The 14,890-nt window shown below is 49.6% G+C and overlaps 34 non-coding genes across 34 annotated transcripts; 12 read left to right on the forward strand and 22 right to left on the reverse strand.

The window, feature by feature from the left end:
* Nucleotides 1-2,676: 2,676 nt before the first annotated feature.
* TRNAN-GUU (transfer RNA asparagine (anticodon GUU)) lies at nt 2,677-2,750 on the reverse strand. The gene has a single exon. It is a non-coding gene; the product is annotated as a tRNA-Asn (tRNA).
* A 608-nt stretch (nt 2,751-3,358) lies between these two features.
* Nucleotides 3,359-3,431, reverse strand: TRNAV-CAC (transfer RNA valine (anticodon CAC)). The gene has a single exon. It is a non-coding gene; the product is annotated as a tRNA-Val (tRNA).
* A 121-nt stretch (nt 3,432-3,552) lies between these two features.
* TRNAV-AAC (transfer RNA valine (anticodon AAC)) lies at nt 3,553-3,625 on the reverse strand. The gene has a single exon. It is a non-coding gene; the product is annotated as a tRNA-Val (tRNA).
* Nucleotides 3,626-3,866: 241 nt separating this feature from the next.
* Nucleotides 3,867-3,939, forward strand: TRNAA-AGC (transfer RNA alanine (anticodon AGC)). The gene has a single exon. It is a non-coding gene; the product is annotated as a tRNA-Ala (tRNA).
* Nucleotides 3,940-4,021: 82 nt separating this feature from the next.
* Nucleotides 4,022-4,108, forward strand: TRNAY-GUA (transfer RNA tyrosine (anticodon GUA)). Its single transcript is given in 2 exon segments — nt 4,022-4,058; nt 4,073-4,108. It is a non-coding gene; the product is annotated as a tRNA-Tyr (tRNA).
* A 245-nt stretch (nt 4,109-4,353) lies between these two features.
* TRNAN-GUU (transfer RNA asparagine (anticodon GUU)) lies at nt 4,354-4,427 on the reverse strand. Its single transcript has one exon. It is a non-coding gene; the product is annotated as a tRNA-Asn (tRNA).
* A 789-nt stretch (nt 4,428-5,216) lies between these two features.
* On the reverse strand, nt 5,217-5,289 carry TRNAV-AAC (transfer RNA valine (anticodon AAC)). Its single transcript has one exon. It is a non-coding gene; the product is annotated as a tRNA-Val (tRNA).
* Nucleotides 5,290-5,530: 241 nt separating this feature from the next.
* Nucleotides 5,531-5,603, forward strand: TRNAA-AGC (transfer RNA alanine (anticodon AGC)). The gene has a single exon. It is a non-coding gene; the product is annotated as a tRNA-Ala (tRNA).
* An 82-nt stretch (nt 5,604-5,685) lies between these two features.
* TRNAY-GUA (transfer RNA tyrosine (anticodon GUA)) lies at nt 5,686-5,772 on the forward strand. The gene is given in 2 exon segments: nt 5,686-5,722; nt 5,737-5,772. It is a non-coding gene; the product is annotated as a tRNA-Tyr (tRNA).
* Nucleotides 5,773-6,017: 245 nt separating this feature from the next.
* Nucleotides 6,018-6,091, reverse strand: TRNAN-GUU (transfer RNA asparagine (anticodon GUU)). The gene has a single exon. It is a non-coding gene; the product is annotated as a tRNA-Asn (tRNA).
* A 608-nt stretch (nt 6,092-6,699) lies between these two features.
* On the reverse strand, nt 6,700-6,772 carry TRNAV-CAC (transfer RNA valine (anticodon CAC)). Its single transcript has one exon. It is a non-coding gene; the product is annotated as a tRNA-Val (tRNA).
* A 121-nt stretch (nt 6,773-6,893) lies between these two features.
* Nucleotides 6,894-6,966, reverse strand: TRNAV-AAC (transfer RNA valine (anticodon AAC)). Its single transcript has one exon. It is a non-coding gene; the product is annotated as a tRNA-Val (tRNA).
* Nucleotides 6,967-7,207: 241 nt separating this feature from the next.
* On the forward strand, nt 7,208-7,280 carry TRNAA-AGC (transfer RNA alanine (anticodon AGC)). The gene has a single exon. It is a non-coding gene; the product is annotated as a tRNA-Ala (tRNA).
* Nucleotides 7,281-7,362: 82 nt separating this feature from the next.
* Nucleotides 7,363-7,449, forward strand: TRNAY-GUA (transfer RNA tyrosine (anticodon GUA)). The gene is given in 2 exon segments: nt 7,363-7,399; nt 7,414-7,449. It is a non-coding gene; the product is annotated as a tRNA-Tyr (tRNA).
* A 245-nt stretch (nt 7,450-7,694) lies between these two features.
* On the reverse strand, nt 7,695-7,768 carry TRNAN-GUU (transfer RNA asparagine (anticodon GUU)). The gene has a single exon. It is a non-coding gene; the product is annotated as a tRNA-Asn (tRNA).
* A 608-nt stretch (nt 7,769-8,376) lies between these two features.
* Nucleotides 8,377-8,449, reverse strand: TRNAV-CAC (transfer RNA valine (anticodon CAC)). The gene has a single exon. It is a non-coding gene; the product is annotated as a tRNA-Val (tRNA).
* Nucleotides 8,450-8,570: 121 nt separating this feature from the next.
* Nucleotides 8,571-8,643, reverse strand: TRNAV-AAC (transfer RNA valine (anticodon AAC)). The gene has a single exon. It is a non-coding gene; the product is annotated as a tRNA-Val (tRNA).
* A 241-nt stretch (nt 8,644-8,884) lies between these two features.
* TRNAA-AGC (transfer RNA alanine (anticodon AGC)) lies at nt 8,885-8,957 on the forward strand. Its single transcript has one exon. It is a non-coding gene; the product is annotated as a tRNA-Ala (tRNA).
* Nucleotides 8,958-9,040: 83 nt separating this feature from the next.
* TRNAY-GUA (transfer RNA tyrosine (anticodon GUA)) lies at nt 9,041-9,127 on the forward strand. Its single transcript is given in 2 exon segments — nt 9,041-9,077; nt 9,092-9,127. It is a non-coding gene; the product is annotated as a tRNA-Tyr (tRNA).
* A 245-nt stretch (nt 9,128-9,372) lies between these two features.
* TRNAN-GUU (transfer RNA asparagine (anticodon GUU)) lies at nt 9,373-9,446 on the reverse strand. Its single transcript has one exon. It is a non-coding gene; the product is annotated as a tRNA-Asn (tRNA).
* A 608-nt stretch (nt 9,447-10,054) lies between these two features.
* Nucleotides 10,055-10,127, reverse strand: TRNAV-CAC (transfer RNA valine (anticodon CAC)). Its single transcript has one exon. It is a non-coding gene; the product is annotated as a tRNA-Val (tRNA).
* Nucleotides 10,128-10,248: 121 nt separating this feature from the next.
* Nucleotides 10,249-10,321, reverse strand: TRNAV-AAC (transfer RNA valine (anticodon AAC)). Its single transcript has one exon. It is a non-coding gene; the product is annotated as a tRNA-Val (tRNA).
* A 242-nt stretch (nt 10,322-10,563) lies between these two features.
* TRNAA-AGC (transfer RNA alanine (anticodon AGC)) lies at nt 10,564-10,636 on the forward strand. The gene has a single exon. It is a non-coding gene; the product is annotated as a tRNA-Ala (tRNA).
* An 82-nt stretch (nt 10,637-10,718) lies between these two features.
* TRNAY-GUA (transfer RNA tyrosine (anticodon GUA)) lies at nt 10,719-10,805 on the forward strand. Its single transcript is given in 2 exon segments — nt 10,719-10,755; nt 10,770-10,805. It is a non-coding gene; the product is annotated as a tRNA-Tyr (tRNA).
* Nucleotides 10,806-11,050: 245 nt separating this feature from the next.
* On the reverse strand, nt 11,051-11,124 carry TRNAN-GUU (transfer RNA asparagine (anticodon GUU)). The gene has a single exon. It is a non-coding gene; the product is annotated as a tRNA-Asn (tRNA).
* A 608-nt stretch (nt 11,125-11,732) lies between these two features.
* On the reverse strand, nt 11,733-11,805 carry TRNAV-CAC (transfer RNA valine (anticodon CAC)). Its single transcript has one exon. It is a non-coding gene; the product is annotated as a tRNA-Val (tRNA).
* Nucleotides 11,806-12,032: 227 nt separating this feature from the next.
* TRNAN-GUU (transfer RNA asparagine (anticodon GUU)) lies at nt 12,033-12,106 on the reverse strand. Its single transcript has one exon. It is a non-coding gene; the product is annotated as a tRNA-Asn (tRNA).
* A 608-nt stretch (nt 12,107-12,714) lies between these two features.
* Nucleotides 12,715-12,787, reverse strand: TRNAV-CAC (transfer RNA valine (anticodon CAC)). Its single transcript has one exon. It is a non-coding gene; the product is annotated as a tRNA-Val (tRNA).
* A 121-nt stretch (nt 12,788-12,908) lies between these two features.
* TRNAV-AAC (transfer RNA valine (anticodon AAC)) lies at nt 12,909-12,981 on the reverse strand. Its single transcript has one exon. It is a non-coding gene; the product is annotated as a tRNA-Val (tRNA).
* A 242-nt stretch (nt 12,982-13,223) lies between these two features.
* Nucleotides 13,224-13,296, forward strand: TRNAA-AGC (transfer RNA alanine (anticodon AGC)). The gene has a single exon. It is a non-coding gene; the product is annotated as a tRNA-Ala (tRNA).
* An 82-nt stretch (nt 13,297-13,378) lies between these two features.
* On the forward strand, nt 13,379-13,465 carry TRNAY-GUA (transfer RNA tyrosine (anticodon GUA)). The gene is given in 2 exon segments: nt 13,379-13,415; nt 13,430-13,465. It is a non-coding gene; the product is annotated as a tRNA-Tyr (tRNA).
* A 245-nt stretch (nt 13,466-13,710) lies between these two features.
* Nucleotides 13,711-13,784, reverse strand: TRNAN-GUU (transfer RNA asparagine (anticodon GUU)). Its single transcript has one exon. It is a non-coding gene; the product is annotated as a tRNA-Asn (tRNA).
* A 608-nt stretch (nt 13,785-14,392) lies between these two features.
* TRNAV-CAC (transfer RNA valine (anticodon CAC)) lies at nt 14,393-14,465 on the reverse strand. Its single transcript has one exon. It is a non-coding gene; the product is annotated as a tRNA-Val (tRNA).
* Nucleotides 14,466-14,587: 122 nt separating this feature from the next.
* On the reverse strand, nt 14,588-14,660 carry TRNAV-AAC (transfer RNA valine (anticodon AAC)). The gene has a single exon. It is a non-coding gene; the product is annotated as a tRNA-Val (tRNA).
* Nucleotides 14,661-14,890: the final 230 nt, after the last annotated feature.

Here is a 14,890-nt window from a genome sequence, read left to right on the forward strand (position 1 = left end):
CAGGTCACAGGATCTAAAAATGGAACCAAAAACACAGATCCTCTAAACAGTCTCTCTTTAACCCTAAAAATCCCTTCACAGATAACAACTTACTTGCTCTAAGGGCCCTACAACAAAATTGTCCCCACAATACAACTCTGGTCTTTCCCATTAATTTATCTCACTTTTTATTTTTATCTCAAATAAACAAAACTTTTCAATTACTGAGATAAAGCAGCAGTCACTATTTGTTAGTTTAGTTTTCAAACATTCTAAACCTGAGACTAGAATTGTAAAAATCTTACACAATCTGATTGCAACTCTCAGAAATAACACACAACTCCAGTACCCCCCAAAAAAATCATTATAAACTCCAGACCTCAAAGATATTACTGAGCAGGGGGATGTGTCTGACTCTGTAGAATGACATACTACTCACAACACAAAATACACACATTTGCTATGCAATAGCACTACCCCCACCAACTCCATGTAACAGACATAGGCAATAAATCAGCCTCAGACCCTGCACTGAGAACACAAAACACAGAGGAAAGATATTACCTCATCCAGCAACCCAGCTTTCTAAGGAGCTAAGCTTTCCTAACATTCAGATTCACAACTCCATACAAGCTTCCATTTTCCACTATACTACCTCAAATAGACAGTTCAGACACCTTTCTACTTTCTCCCTTGATATTAACTAGGGACTTCCCCACTTTCCCCTAAAACAAGAGGATATGTAGATTGTGGCCTAGTGGGTGTACCCTAAGGGGTGTCCCTTCCTACAAGAAACACAATACTCAGCTGTGGGTGGGTTTTGCTGGCCACAATGGAGACACTCTCAGCACTGGGGATTGCTACCATTATAAGGTGGTGGCAGATCGTTTTCAACATGATATAAATATCTACTAACCTTTCCCTTTTTATTACAATATTCCAATTACATATATCCCACACAAATCTATCAGCTTTTTATCTCTACAAACCACCAACTCCACTGGAGTCTTGTATCCCTCAAGACACACTTTTGGCTTAAACAAAAATCGTAAGCCTTTCATTATGTTTGTTGGTTTCTGTTCCCCACAGGGGACTATGACTGGTTCCCCTACACCGCCGTCCAGGTGTCAGCTTGTTTCTTCCCCCGTGATTCAATCAGGGCTAATCCCAAATTGTTTCACAAGGTGAATATCGGATTACACCGAATGCTATCCTGTGTACAAAAATATCCTGCGTGTGAGACCAAAAGGTCACACACACTGTCCAGGAAGCTTTGCTGACGCCCGTAAAAATACAAAAAACAGCAAAAAAGAAAAATCACAACCTTCCTCAGACAGAGTATTCAATACAGTCATAATCTTCCCTTTGGAGTTCAGTAACCCCCAAAAACTGAGCAACTGAGTGAATTTCCTACTTCCGCGTCACACCGCGCCCAGTCTCCCTGCGTCAGCCTACTCCTCGTGTTATTACCGTAGCTAATCTATCGGTCTCAACAGGAGGCGGTTACCTGTAGAGATTACCTGTAGAAATCCCGCGTCCTCCACAATGTAGGGTCCAATTTATACACAACAAGGGTCCCATGTCCCCCACAGTGTGGAGCACGACTTAATAATCCCCAGAGGTCCCTCACAGTTCCTGGACATATAAAATGTCACTGACACAGTAAAAATGAACAACCGATAACTGTAACTATTCCTCTAACCAAGAGTCCTCTAACCAAGAGTCTTCACCTCAAAAGAGTCCTCCAACAATGAGTCCTCAGTCACACAGTTCCTAAGGGAAACCACTTCCACCAACCCAGGGTATGGTCAGTCGGTACGGCTGTATATGCACATATATATATACATATACAAATAAGGGTTCTTGGGTCAGTACAACAGGGACAATAAAACTGGCCGTTCAGTCCTGATCTAAAGGATCGACATAGCCACACCCAGCTTCCCAAGGACCGTCTAATACACGCATAAGCCACAGATTTATAAAAAAATCAGCAGACTTACCGTGTTTTAGTGGAGGTGATCAGCCTCCTAATTTAGGCAGGTCCTGGGGTCATCCAGTATGTAGCAAGTTGTCGGTCCTCGCGATCAATTGTCCCATGAAGACCTCAGGCCCCACGTTGGAAATGCCACTGAAAGGGTGATTTGGGTGATTTGTATCACCCCTCTTCGAATGACCATCCCTGTCCAAATTATAACGCTGAGGCCGGCAATGAGAAAATAACACCAAACACGTGCGCTGGTATCGCTCCTCTCTCAGCAGGGTGCACCCCTTTATTGCAAATACAGTGGGGTCTTATACAGTTTAGGGTGGGCTCAAAATGGACAAGAATATACATGTTAAGTTCTCATTGGCTACAGTCCAGAGACAGGGCACAGTTCTTTGTATATTCATGACTTCACAGTAAAGGTCTGGTACTTCCATTTAGGGCCAAGGCTCCTCTCAATACATCCAGGATGGTGTAGCTTGATTGACAAGAGGGTCTGTTGTCCAGCAGCATGGCAGAAACAGAAAACCTTCACACGCAGATTCCATATGCTAAATATATATTGGGCTAAGACTGAAGTTAAGGAATAGCAATGGTTTTTGATATATATTTATATTATTATATACCTTCACACTCTCAGTTGGGAGTGCAGCTCAGGCCTGCCAAAGGAGGGCCTTTCGCTGTGCCCTGAAAGCCAAAGAAAATTAGGCCATCGTCCCTGGGTGGACTCGAACCACCAACCTTTCGGTTAACAGCCGAACGCGCTAACCAATTGCGCCACAGAGACACCGTTGCTGCACGCAATTGCTCGAAGCCCCAGCCAGGTCACATGACCTTTGACTCAATAATATCGAAAAAGGAAAACAGCCTCAAGGGGGGGCCCTGGCCTTTAACAAATGGCTATACTTGCTGGCGCATGGTAGCCAGAGGCCACCTATTTCGGCTTCTCTTCCCCGCCTTCCTAACCTCCTGAGCAGCAGCAGAGTGGCGCAGCGGAAGCGTGCTGGGCCCATAACCCAGAGGTCGATGGATCGAAACCATCCTCTGCTAAGAGCTCACTTTTACAAACCCCGCAAGTACAATTCCCCAGAAGTTTCTGCTTAAAATCTAGGAGAGTGGGGGCCGATTCATCAGCCGCCTCTTGCTCGTTGCCAAACACCTGTCTTCAATATCTCCAACAAGACAAACTGGACAAGTATGTGGCTGTGTCTAAAAAGCCTTGTTGCAAGCAAATATCACCTGCTTGCGCAAAGAAGGTTTTGTGTTGCACTAGTGGGGTAGCCAAAAATTTCTTCCAGAAGCACCATGCTTCTGCCCGGTTTCGAAGCCGGAATATTTCACGTGTTGGTGCTTTTGGCTACGTAGTGGGGTAGCCAAAAGGCTGCAAAAGAACTGTGTTTCTGCCCGGTTTCGAACCGGGGACCTTTCGCGTGTGAGGCGAACGTGATAACCGCTACACTACAGAAACCTGCCTGTGGAGACAGGCACCGCTATGGCGAGCCAGCCGCCAGTATTCAAACCGAGCGGAGGAAAACTGGGGCTTCGAAGTAAAAAGGTTTGTCCCTGGATCAAAAGGGTACCCAAACCAATGTTTCTGCCCGGTTTCGAACCGGGGACCTTTCGCGTGTTAGGCGAACGTGATGACCACTACACTACAGAAACTCGGCGGAGGCCAACGCAGCTTTCCTCGCGAGCGAACAACACAAGTTTGAAAAAAGGAAGGAAAGTACTTTAAACTGGGGACCATCCCAGGCTGCCCCAAGTCCTGTCAGCTTCCCAATAGTTTCTTACTTGTGGCGATTGGGATGCACACTTAAAAAAACAAAACAAAAAAAAACAAAAAAAAACTGGTTATTTAAGTCACAGCGTGGTGGGATGATGGCCAAAGTGAACGGACGTGAGAGGGGGATTAGCTCAAATGGTAGAGCGCTCGCTTAGCATGCGAGAGGTAGCGGGATCGATGCCCGCATTCTCCATAACCTTTTGACTTTTTCAAATGCCTTTTCTCATGCCACTCTTTGACAAGCCTAGGAGGTAGGCGAGCAAAGGCCGGCCAAGCCTTCGATAGCTCAGCTGGTAGAGCGGAGGACTGTAGTAAAAACATTAGCAATCCTTAGGTCGCTGGTTCGATTCCGGCTCGAAGGACCTTTTTCTTTGGGGGGAGGGAGGCGGGTGCATCCTTTCGTGTTGGACCTTTCGAGCAGCTGAAACACACATTCTGGCTGCGCTCTTCCTCTACTACCTTAAAACACCCTTTTAAGAGAGCTGTGCTCCCAGTCTGAGGAATTTAAAACAGACACCACATCCAAGCTCTCAGTTGGGAGTGCAGCTCAGGCCTGCCAAAGGAGGGCCTTTCGCTGTGCCCTGAAAGCCAAAGAAAATTAGGCCATCGTCCCTGGGTGGACTCGAACCACCAACCTTTCGGTTAACAGCCGAACGCGCTAACCGATTGCGCCACAGAGACACCGTTGCTGCACGCAATTGCTCGAAGCCCCAGCCAGGTCACATGACCTTTGACTCAATAATATCGAAAAAGGAAAACAGCCTCAAGGGGGGGCCCTGGCCTTTAACAAATGGCTATACTTGCTGGCGCATGGTAGCCAGAGGCCACCTATTTCGGCTTCTCTTCCCCGCCTTCCTAACCTCCTGAGCAGCAGCAGAGTGGCGCAGCGGAAGCGTGCTGGGCCCATAACCCAGAGGTCGATGGATCGAAACCATCCTCTGCTAAGAGCTCACTTTTACAAACCCCGCAAGTACAATTCCCCAGAAGTTTCTGCTTAAAATCTAGGAGAGTGGGGGCCGATTCATCAGCCGCCTCTTGCTCGTTGCCAAACACCTGTCTTCAATATCTCCAACAAGACAAACTGGACAAGTATGTGGCTGTGTCTAAAAAGCCTTGTTGCAAGCAAATATCACCTGCTTGCGCAAAGAAGGTTTTGTGTTGCACTAGTGGGGTAGCCAAAAATTTCTTCCAGAAGCACCATGCTTCTGCCCGGTTTCGAAGCCGGAATATTTCACGTGTTGGTGCTTTTGGCTACGTAGTGGGGTAGCCAAAAGGCTGCAAAAGAACTGTGTTTCTGCCCGGTTTCGAACCGGGGACCTTTCGCGTGATAACCGCTACACTACAGAAACCTGCCTGTTGAGACAGGCACCGCTATGGCGAGCCAGCCGCCAGTATTCAAACCGAGCGGAGGAAAACTGGGGCTTCGAAGTAAAAAGGTTTGTCCCTGGATCAAAAGGGTACCCAAACCAATGTTTCTGCCCGGTTTCGAACCGGGGACCTTTCGCGTGTTAGGCGAACGTGATGACCACTACACTACAGAAACTCGGCGGAGGCCAACGCAGCTTTCCTCGCGAGCGAACAACACAAGTTTGAAAAAAGGAAGGAAAGTACTTTAAACTGGGGACCATCCCAGGCTGCCCCAAGTCCTGTCAGCTTCCCAATAGTTTCTTACTTGTGGCGATTGGGATGCACACTTAAAAAAACAAAACAAAAAAAAACAAAAAAAAACTGGTTATTTAAGTCACAGCGTGGTGGGATGATGGCCAAAGTGAACGGACGTGAGAGGGGGATTAGCTCAAATGGTAGAGCGCTCGCTTAGCATGCGAGAGGTAGCGGGATCGATGCCCGCATCCTCCATAACCTTTTGACTTTTTCAAATGCCTTTTCTCATGCCACTCTTTGACAAGCCTAGGAGGTAGGCGAGCAAAGGCCGGCCAAGCCTTCGATAGCTCAGCTGGTAGAGCGGAGGACTGTAGTAAAAACATTAGCAATCCTTAGGTCGCTGGTTCGATTCCGGCTCGAAGGACCTTTTTCTTTGGGGGGAGGGAGGCGGGTGCATCCTTTCGTGTTGGACCTTTCGAGCAGCTGAAACACACATTCTGGCTGCGCTCTTCCTCTACTACCTTAAAACACCCTTTTAAGAGAGCTGTGCTCCCAGTCTGAGGAATTTAAAACAGACACCACATCCAAGCTCTCAGTTGGGAGTGCAGCTCAGGCCTGCCAAAGGAGGGCCTTTCGCTGTGCCCTGAAAGCCAAAGAAAATTAGGCCATCGTCCCTGGGTGGACTCGAACCACCAACCTTTCGGTTAACAGCCGAACGCGCTAACCGATTGCGCCACAGAGACACCGTTGCTGCACGCAATTGCTCGAAGCCCCAGCCAGGTCACATGACCTTTGACTCAATAATATCGAAAAAGGAAAACAGCCTCAAGGGGGGGCCCTGGCCTTTAACAAATGGCTATACTTGCTGGCGCATGGTAGCCAGAGGCCACCTATTTCGGCTTCTCTTCCCCGCCTTCCTAACCTCCTGAGCAGCAGCAGAGTGGCGCAGCGGAAGCGTGCTGGGCCCATAACCCAGAGGTCGATGGATCGAAACCATCCTCTGCTAAGAGCTCACTTTTACAAACCCCGCAAGTACAATTCCCCAGAAGTTTCTGCTTAAAATCTAGGAGAGTGGGGGCCGATTCATCAGCCGCCTCTTGCTCGTTGCCAAACACCTGTCTTCAATATCTCCAACAAGACAAACTGGACAAGTATGTGGCTGTGTCTAAAAAGCCTTGTTGCAAGCAAATATCACCTGCTTGCGCAAAGAAGGTTTTGTGTTGCACTAGTGGGGTAGCCAAAAATTTCTTCCAGAAGCACCATGCTTCTGCCCGGTTTCGAAGCCGGAATATTTCACGTGTTGGTGCTTTTGGCTACGTAGTGGGGTAGCCAAAAGGCTGCAAAAGAACTGTGTTTCTGCCCGGTTTCGAACCGGGGACCTTTCGCGTGTGAGGCGAACGTGATAACCGCTACACTACAGAAACCTGCCTGTTGAGACAGGCACCGCTATGGCGAGCCAGCCGCCAGTATTCAAACCGAGCGGAGGAAAACTGGGGCTTCGAAGTAAAAAGGTTTGTCCCTGGATCAAAAGGGTACCCAAACCAATGTTTCTGCCCGGTTTCGAACCGGGGACCTTTCGCGTGTTAGGCGAACGTGATGACCACTACACTACAGAAACTCGGCGGAGGCCAACGCAGTTTTCCTCGCGAGCAAACAACACAAGTTTGAAAAAAGGAAGGAAAGTACTTTAAACTGGGGACCATCCCAGGCTGCCCCAAGTCCTGTCAGCTTCCCAATAGTTTCTTACTTGTGGCGATTGGGATGCACACTTAAAAAAACAAAACAAAAAAAAACAAAAAAAAACTGGTTATTTAAGTCACAGCGTGGTGGGATGATGGCCAAAGTAAACGGACGTGAGAGGGGGATTAGCTCAAATGGTAGAGCGCTCGCTTAGCATGCGAGAGGTAGCGGGATCGATGCCCGCATCCTCCATAACCTTTTGACTTTTTCAAATGCCTTTTCTCATGCCACTCTTTGACAAGCCTAGGAGGTAGGCGAGCAAAGGCCGGCCAAGCCTTCGATAGCTCAGCTGGTAGAGCGGAGGACTGTAGTAAAAACATTAGCAATCCTTAGGTCGCTGGTTCGATTCCGGCTCGAAGGACCTTTTTCTTTGGGGGGAGGGAGGCGGGTGCATCCTTTCGTGTTGGACCTTTCGAGCAGCTGAAACACACATTCTGGCTGCGCTCTTCCTCTACTACCTTAAAACACCCTTTTAAGAGAGCTGTGCTCCCAGTCTGAGGAATTTAAAACAGACACCACATCCAAGCTCTCAGTTGGGAGTGCAGCTCAGGCCTGCCAAAGGAGGGCCTTTCGCTGTGCCCTGAAAGCCAAAGAAAATTAGGCCATCGTCCCTGGGTGGACTCGAACCACCAACCTTTCGGTTAACAGCCGAACGCGCTAACCGATTGCGCCACAGAGACACCGTTGCTGCACGCAATTGCTCGAAGCCCCAGCCAGGTCACATGACCTTTGACTCAATAATATCGAAAAAGGAAAACAGCCTCAAGGGGGGGCCCTGGCCTTTAACAAATGGCTATACTTGCTGGCGCATGGTAGCCAGAGGCCACCTATTTCGGCTTCTCTTCCCCGCCTTCCTAACCTCCTGAGCAGCAGCAGAGTGGCGCAGCGGAAGCGTGCTGGGCCCATAACCCAGAGGTCGATGGATCGAAACCATCCTCTGCTAAGAGCTCACTTTTACAAACCCCGCAAGTACAATTCCCCAGAAGTTTCTGCTTAAAATCTAGGAGAGTGGGGGCCGATTCATCAGCCGCCTCTTGCTCGTTGCCAAACACCTGTCTTCAATATCTCCAACAAGACAAACTGGACAAGTATGTGGCTGTGTCTAAAAAGCCTTGTTGCAAGCAAATATCACCTGCTTGCGCAAAGAAGGTTTTGTGTTGCACTAGTGGGGTAGCCAAAAATTTCTTCCAGAAGCACCATGCTTCTGCCCGGTTTCGAAGCCGGAATATTTCACGTGTTGGTGCTTTTGGCTACGTAGTGGGGTAGCCAAAAGGCTGCAAAAGAACTGTGTTTCTGCCCGGTTTCGAACCGGGGACCTTTCGCGTGTGAGGCGAACGTGATAACCGCTACACTACAGAAACCTGCCTGTTGAGACAGGCACCGCTATGGCGAGCCAGCCGCCAGTATTCAAACCGAGCGGAGGAAAACTGGGGCTTCGAAGTAAAAAGGTTTGTCCCTGGATCAAAAGGGTACCCAAACCAATGTTTCTGCCCGGTTTCGAACCGGGGACCTTTCGCGTGTTAGGCGAACGTGATGACCACTACACTACAGAAACTCGGCGGAGGCCAACGCAGCTTTCCTCGCGAGCGAACAACACAAGTTTGAAAAAAGGAAGGAAAGTACTTTAAACTGGGGACCATCCCAGGCTGCCCCAAGTCCTGTCAGCTTCCCAATAGTTTCTTACTTGTGGCGATTGGGATGCACACTTAAAAAAACAAAACAAAAAAAAACAAAAAAAAACTGGTTATTTAAGTCACAGCGTGGTGGGATGATGGCCAAAGTGAACGGACGTGAGAGGGGGATTAGCTCAAATGGTAGAGCGCTCGCTTAGCATGCGAGAGGTAGCGGGATCGATGCCCGCATCCTCCATAACCTTTTGACTTTTTTCAAATGCCTTTTCTCATGCCACTCTTTGACAAGCCTAGGAGGTAGGCGAGCAAAGGCCGGCCAAGCCTTCGATAGCTCAGCTGGTAGAGCGGAGGACTGTAGTAAAAACATTAGCAATCCTTAGGTCGCTGGTTTGATTCCGGCTCGAAGGACCTTTTTCTTTGGGGGGAGGGAGGCGGGTGCATCCTTTCGTGTTGGACCTTTCGAGCAGCTGAAACACACATTCTGGCTGCGCTCTTCCTCTACTACCTTAAAACACCCTTTTAAGAGAGCTGTGCTCCCAGTCTGAGGAATTTAAAACAGACACCACATCCAAGCTCTCAGTTGGGAGTGCAGCTCAGGCCTGCCAAAGGAGGGCCTTTCGCTGTGCCCTGAAAGCCAAAGAAAATTAGGCCATCGTCCCTGGGTGGACTCGAACCACCAACCTTTCGGTTAACAGCCGAACGCGCTAACCGATTGCGCCACAGAGACACCGTTGCTGCACGCAATTGCTCGAAGCCCCAGCCAGGTCACATGACCTTTGACTCAATAATATCGAAAAAGGAAAACAGCCTCAAGGGGGGGCCCTGGCCTTTAACAAATGGCTATACTTGCTGGCGCATGGTAGCCAGAGGCCACCTATTTCGGCTTCTCTTCCCCGCCTTCCTAACCTCCTGAGCAGCAGCAGAGTGGCGCAGCGGAAGCGTGCTGGGCCCATAACCCAGAGGTCGATGGATCGAAACCATCCTCTGCTAAGAGCTCACTTTTACAAACCCCGCAAGTACAATTCCCCAGAAGTTTCTGCTTAAAATCTAGGAGAGTGGGGGCCGATTCATCAGCCGCCTCTTGCTCGTTGCCAAACACCTGTCTTCAATATCTCCAACAAGACAAACTGGACAAGTATGTGGCTGTGTCTAAAAAGCCTTGTTGCAAGCAAATATCACCTGCTTGCGCAAAGAAGGTTTTGTGTTGCACTAGTGGGGTAGCCAAAAATTTCTTCCAGAAGCACCATGCTTCTGCCCGGTTTCGAAGCCGGAATATTTCACGTGTTGGTGCTTTTGGCTACGTAGTGGGGTAGCCAAAAGGCTGCAAAAGAACTGTGTTTCTGCCCGGTTTCGAACCGGGGACCTTTCGCGTGTGAGGCGAACGTGATAACCGCTACACTACAGAAACCTGCCTGTTGAGACAGGCACCGCTATGGCGAGCCAGCCGCCAGTATTCAAACCGAGCGGAGGAAAACTGGGGCTTCGAAGTAAAAAGGTTTGTCCCTGGATCAAAAGGGTACCCAAACCAATGTTTCTGCCCGGTTTCGAACCGGGGACCTTTCGCGTGTTAGGCGAACGTGATGACCACTACACTACAGAAACTCAGCGGAGGCCAACGCAGCTTTCCTCGCGAGCGAACAACACAAGTTTGAAAAAAGGAAGGAAAGTACTTTAAACTGGGGACCATCCCAGGCTGCCCCAAGTCCTGTCAGCTTCCCAATAGTTTCTTACTTGTGGCGATTGGGATGCACACTTAAAAAAACAAAACAAAAAAAAACAAAAAAAAAACTGGTTATTTAAGTCACAGCGTGGTGGGATGATGGCCAAAGTGAACGGACGTGAGAGGGGGATTAGCTCAAATGGTAGAGCGCTCGCTTAGCATGCGAGAGGTAGCGGGATCGATGCCCGCATCCTCCATAACCTTTTGACTTTTTCAAATGCCTTTTCTCATGCCACTCTTTGACAAGCCTAGGAGGTAGGCGAGCAAAGGCCGGCCAAGCCTTCGATAGCTCAGCTGGTAGAGCGGAGGACTGTAGTAAAAACATTAGCAATCCTTAGGTCGCTGGTTCGATTCCGGCTCGAAGGACCTTTTTCTTTGGGGGGAGGGAGGCGGGTGCATCCTTTCGTGTTGGACCTTTCGAGCAGCTGAAACACACATTCTGGCTGCGCTCTTCCTCTACTACCTTAAAACACCCTTTTAAGAGAGCTGTGCTCCCAGTCTGAGGAATTTAAAACAGACACCACATCCAAGCTCTCAGTTGGGAGTGCAGCTCAGGCCTGCCAAAGGAGGGCCTTTCGCTGTGCCCTGAAAGCCAAAGAATATTAGGCCATCGTCCCTGGGTGGACTCGAACCACCAACCTTTCGGTTAACAGCCGACCGCGCTAACCGATTGCGCCACAGAGACACCGTTGCTGCACGCAATTGCTCGAAGCCCCAGCCAGGTCACATGACCTTTGACTCAATAATATCGAAAAAGGAAAACAGCCTCAAGGGGGGGCCCTGGCCTTTAACAAATGGCTATACTTGCTGGCGCATGGTAGCCAGAGGCCACCTATTTCGGCTTCTCTTCCCCGCCTTCCTAACCTCCTGAGCAGCAGCAGAGTGGCGCAGCGGAAGCGTGCTGGGCCCATAACCCAGAGGTCGATGGATCGAAACCATCCTCTGCTAAGAGCTCACTTTTACAAACCCCGCAAGTACAATTCCCCAGAAGTTTCTGCTTAAAATCTAGGAGAGTGGGGGCCGATTCATCAGCCGCCTCTTGCTCGTTGCCAAACACCTGTCTTCAATATCTCCAACAAGACAAACTGGACAAGTATGTGGCTGTGTCTAAAAAGCCTTGTTGCAAGCAAATATCACCTGCTTGCGCAAAGAAGGTTTTGTGTTGCACTAGTGGGGTAGCCAAAAATTTCTTCCAGAAGCACCATGCTTCTGCCCGGTTTCGAAGCCGGAATATTTCACGTGTTGGTGCTTTTGGCTACGTAGTGGGGTAGCCAAAAGGCTGCAAAAGAACTGTGTTTCTGCCCGGTTTCGAACCGGGGACCTTTCGCGTGTGAGGCGAACGTGATAACCGCTACACTACAGAAACCTGCCTGTTGAGACAGGCACCGCTATGGCGAGCCAGCCGCCAGTATTCAAACCGAGCGGAGGAAAACTTCCTCTACTACCTTAAAACACCCTTTTAAGAGAGCTGTGCTCCCAGTCTGAGGAATTTAAAACAGACACCACATCCAAGCTCTCAGTTGGGAGTGCAGCTCAGGCCTGCCAAAGGAGGGCCTTTCGCTGTGCCCTGAAAGCCAAAGAAAATTAGGCCATCGTCCCTGGGTGGACTCGAACCACCAACCTTTCGGTTAACAGCCGAACGCGCTAACCGATTGCGCCACAGAGACACCGTTGCTGCACGCAATTGCTCGAAGCCCCAGCCAGGTCACATGACCTTTGACTCAATAATATCGAAAAAGGAAAACAGCCTCAAGGGGGGGCCCTGGCCTTTAACAAATGGCTATACTTGCTGGCGCATGGTAGCCAGAGGCCACCTATTTCGGCTTCTCTTCCCCGCCTTCCTAACCTCCTGAGCAGCAGCAGAGTGGCGCAGCGGAAGCGTGCTGGGCCCATAACCCAGAGGTCGATGGATCGAAACCATCCTCTGCTAAGAGCTCACTTTTACAAACCCCGCAAGTACAATTCCCCAGAAGTTTCTGCTTAAAATCTAGGAGAGTGGGGGCCGATTCATCAGCCGCCTCTTGCTCGTTGCCAAACACCTGTCTTCAATATCTCCAACAAGACAAACTGGACAAGTATGTGGCTGTGTCTAAAAAGCCTTGTTGCAAGCAAATATCACCTGCTTGCGCAAAGAAGGTTTTGTGTTGCACTAGTGGGGTAGCCAAAAATTTCTTCCAGAAGCACCATGCTTCTGCCCGGTTTCGAAGCCGGAATATTTCACGTGTTGGTGCTTTTGGCTACGTAGTGGGGTAGCCAAAAGGCTGCAAAAGAACTGTGTTTCTGCCCGGTTTCGAACCGGGGACCTTTCGCGTGTGAGGCGAACGTGATAACCGCTACACTACAGAAACCTGCCTGTTGAGACAGGCACCGCTATGGCGAGCCAGCCGCCAGTATTCAAACCGAGCGGAGGAAAACTGGGGCTTCGAAGTAAAAAGGTTTGTCCCTGGATCAAAAGGGTACCCAAACCAATGTTTCTGCCCGGTTTCGAACCGGGGACCTTTCGCGTGTTAGGCGAACGTGATGACCACTACACTACAGAAACTCGGCGGAGGCCAACGCAGCTTTCCTCGCGAGCGAACAACACAAGTTTGAAAAAAGGAAGGAAAGTACTTTAAACTGGGGACCATCCCAGGCTGCCCCAAGTCCTGTCAGCTTCCCAATAGTTTCTTACTTGTGGCGATTGGGATGCACACTTAAAAAAACAAAACAAAAAAAAAACAAAAAAAAACTGGTTATTTAAGTCACAGCGTGGTGGGATGATGGCCAAAGTGAACGGACGTGAGAGGGGGATTAGCTCAAATGGTAGAGCGCTCGCTTAGCATGCGAGAGGTAGCGGGATCGATGCCCGCATCCTCCATAACCTTTTGACTTTTTCAAATGCCTTTTCTCATGCCACTCTTTGACAAGCCTAGGAGGTAGGCGAGCAAAGGCCGGCCAAGCCTTCGATAGCTCAGCTGGTAGAGCGGAGGACTGTAGTAAAAACATTAGCAATCCTTAGGTCGCTGGTTCGATTCCGGCTCGAAGGACCTTTTTCTTTGGGGGGAGGGAGGCGGGTGCATCCTTTCGTGTTGGACCTTTCGAGCAGCTGAAACACACATTCTGGCTGCGCTCTTCCTCTACTACCTTAAAACACCCTTTTAAGAGAGCTGTGCTCCCAGTCTGAGGAATTTAAAACAGACACCACATCCAAGCTCTCAGTTGGGAGTGCAGCTCAGGCCTGCCAAAGGAGGGCCTTTCGCTGTGCCCTGAAAGCCAAAGAAAATTAGGCCATCGTCCCTGGGTGGACTCGAACCACCAACCTTTCGGTTAACAGCCGAACGCGCTTACCGATGGCGCCACAGAGACACCGTTGCTGCACGCAATTGCTCGAAGCCCCAGCCAGGTCACATGACCTTTGACTCAATAATATCGAAAAAGGAAAACAGCCTCAAGGGGGGGCCCTGGCCTTTAACAAATGGCTATACTTGCTGGCGCATGGTAGCCAGAGGCCACCTATTTCGGCTTCTCTTCCCCGCCTTCCTAACCTCCTGAGCAGCAGCAGAGTGGCGCAGCGGAAGCGTGCTGGGCCCATAACCCAGAGGTCGATGGATCGAAACCATCCTCTGCTAAGAGCTCACTTTTACAAACCCCGCAAGTACAATTCCCCAGAAGTTTCTGCTTAAAATCTAGGAGAGTGGGGGCCGATTCATCAGCCGCCTCTTGCTCGTTGCCAAACACCTGTCTTCAATATCTCCAACAAGACAAACTGGACAAGTATGTGGCTGTGTCTAAAAAGCCTTGTTGCAAGCAAATATCACCTGCTTGCGCAAAGAAGGTTTTGTGTTGCACTAGTGGGGTAGCCAAAAATTTCTTCCAGAAGCACCATGCTTCTGCCCGGTTTCGAAGCCGGAATATTTCACGTGTTGGTGCTTTTGGCTACGTAGTGGGGTAGCCAAAAGGCTGCAAAAGAACTGTGTTTCTGCCCGGTTTCGAACCGGGGACCTTTCGCGTGTGAGGCGAACGTGATAACCGCTACACTACAGAAACCTGCCTGTTGAGACAGGCACCGCTATGGCGAGCCAGCCGCCAGTATTCAAACCGAGCGGAGGAAAACTGGGGCTTCGAAGTAAAAAGGTTTTGTCCCTGGATCAAAAGGGTACCCAAACCAATGTTTCTGCCCGGTTTCGAACCGGGGACCTTTCGCGTGTTAGGCGAACGTGATGACCACTACACTACAGAAACTCGGCGGAGGCCAACGCAGCTTTCCTCGCGAGCGAACAACACAAGTTTGAAAAAAGGAAGGAAAGTACTTTAAACTGGGGACCATCCCAGGCTGCCCCAAGTCCTGTCAGCTTCCCAATAGTTTCTTACTTGTGGCGATTGGGATGCACACTTAAAAAAACAAAACAAAAAAAAACAAAAAAAAACTGGTTATTTAAGTCACAGCGTGGTGGGATGATGGCCAAAGTGAA

Source organism: Dendropsophus ebraccatus, unplaced genomic scaffold (genome assembly GCF_027789765.1).
Source record: "Dendropsophus ebraccatus isolate aDenEbr1 unplaced genomic scaffold, aDenEbr1.pat pat_scaffold_488_ctg1, whole genome shotgun sequence".
Classification (NCBI taxonomy): Eukaryota; Metazoa; Chordata; class Amphibia; order Anura; family Hylidae; genus Dendropsophus; species Dendropsophus ebraccatus.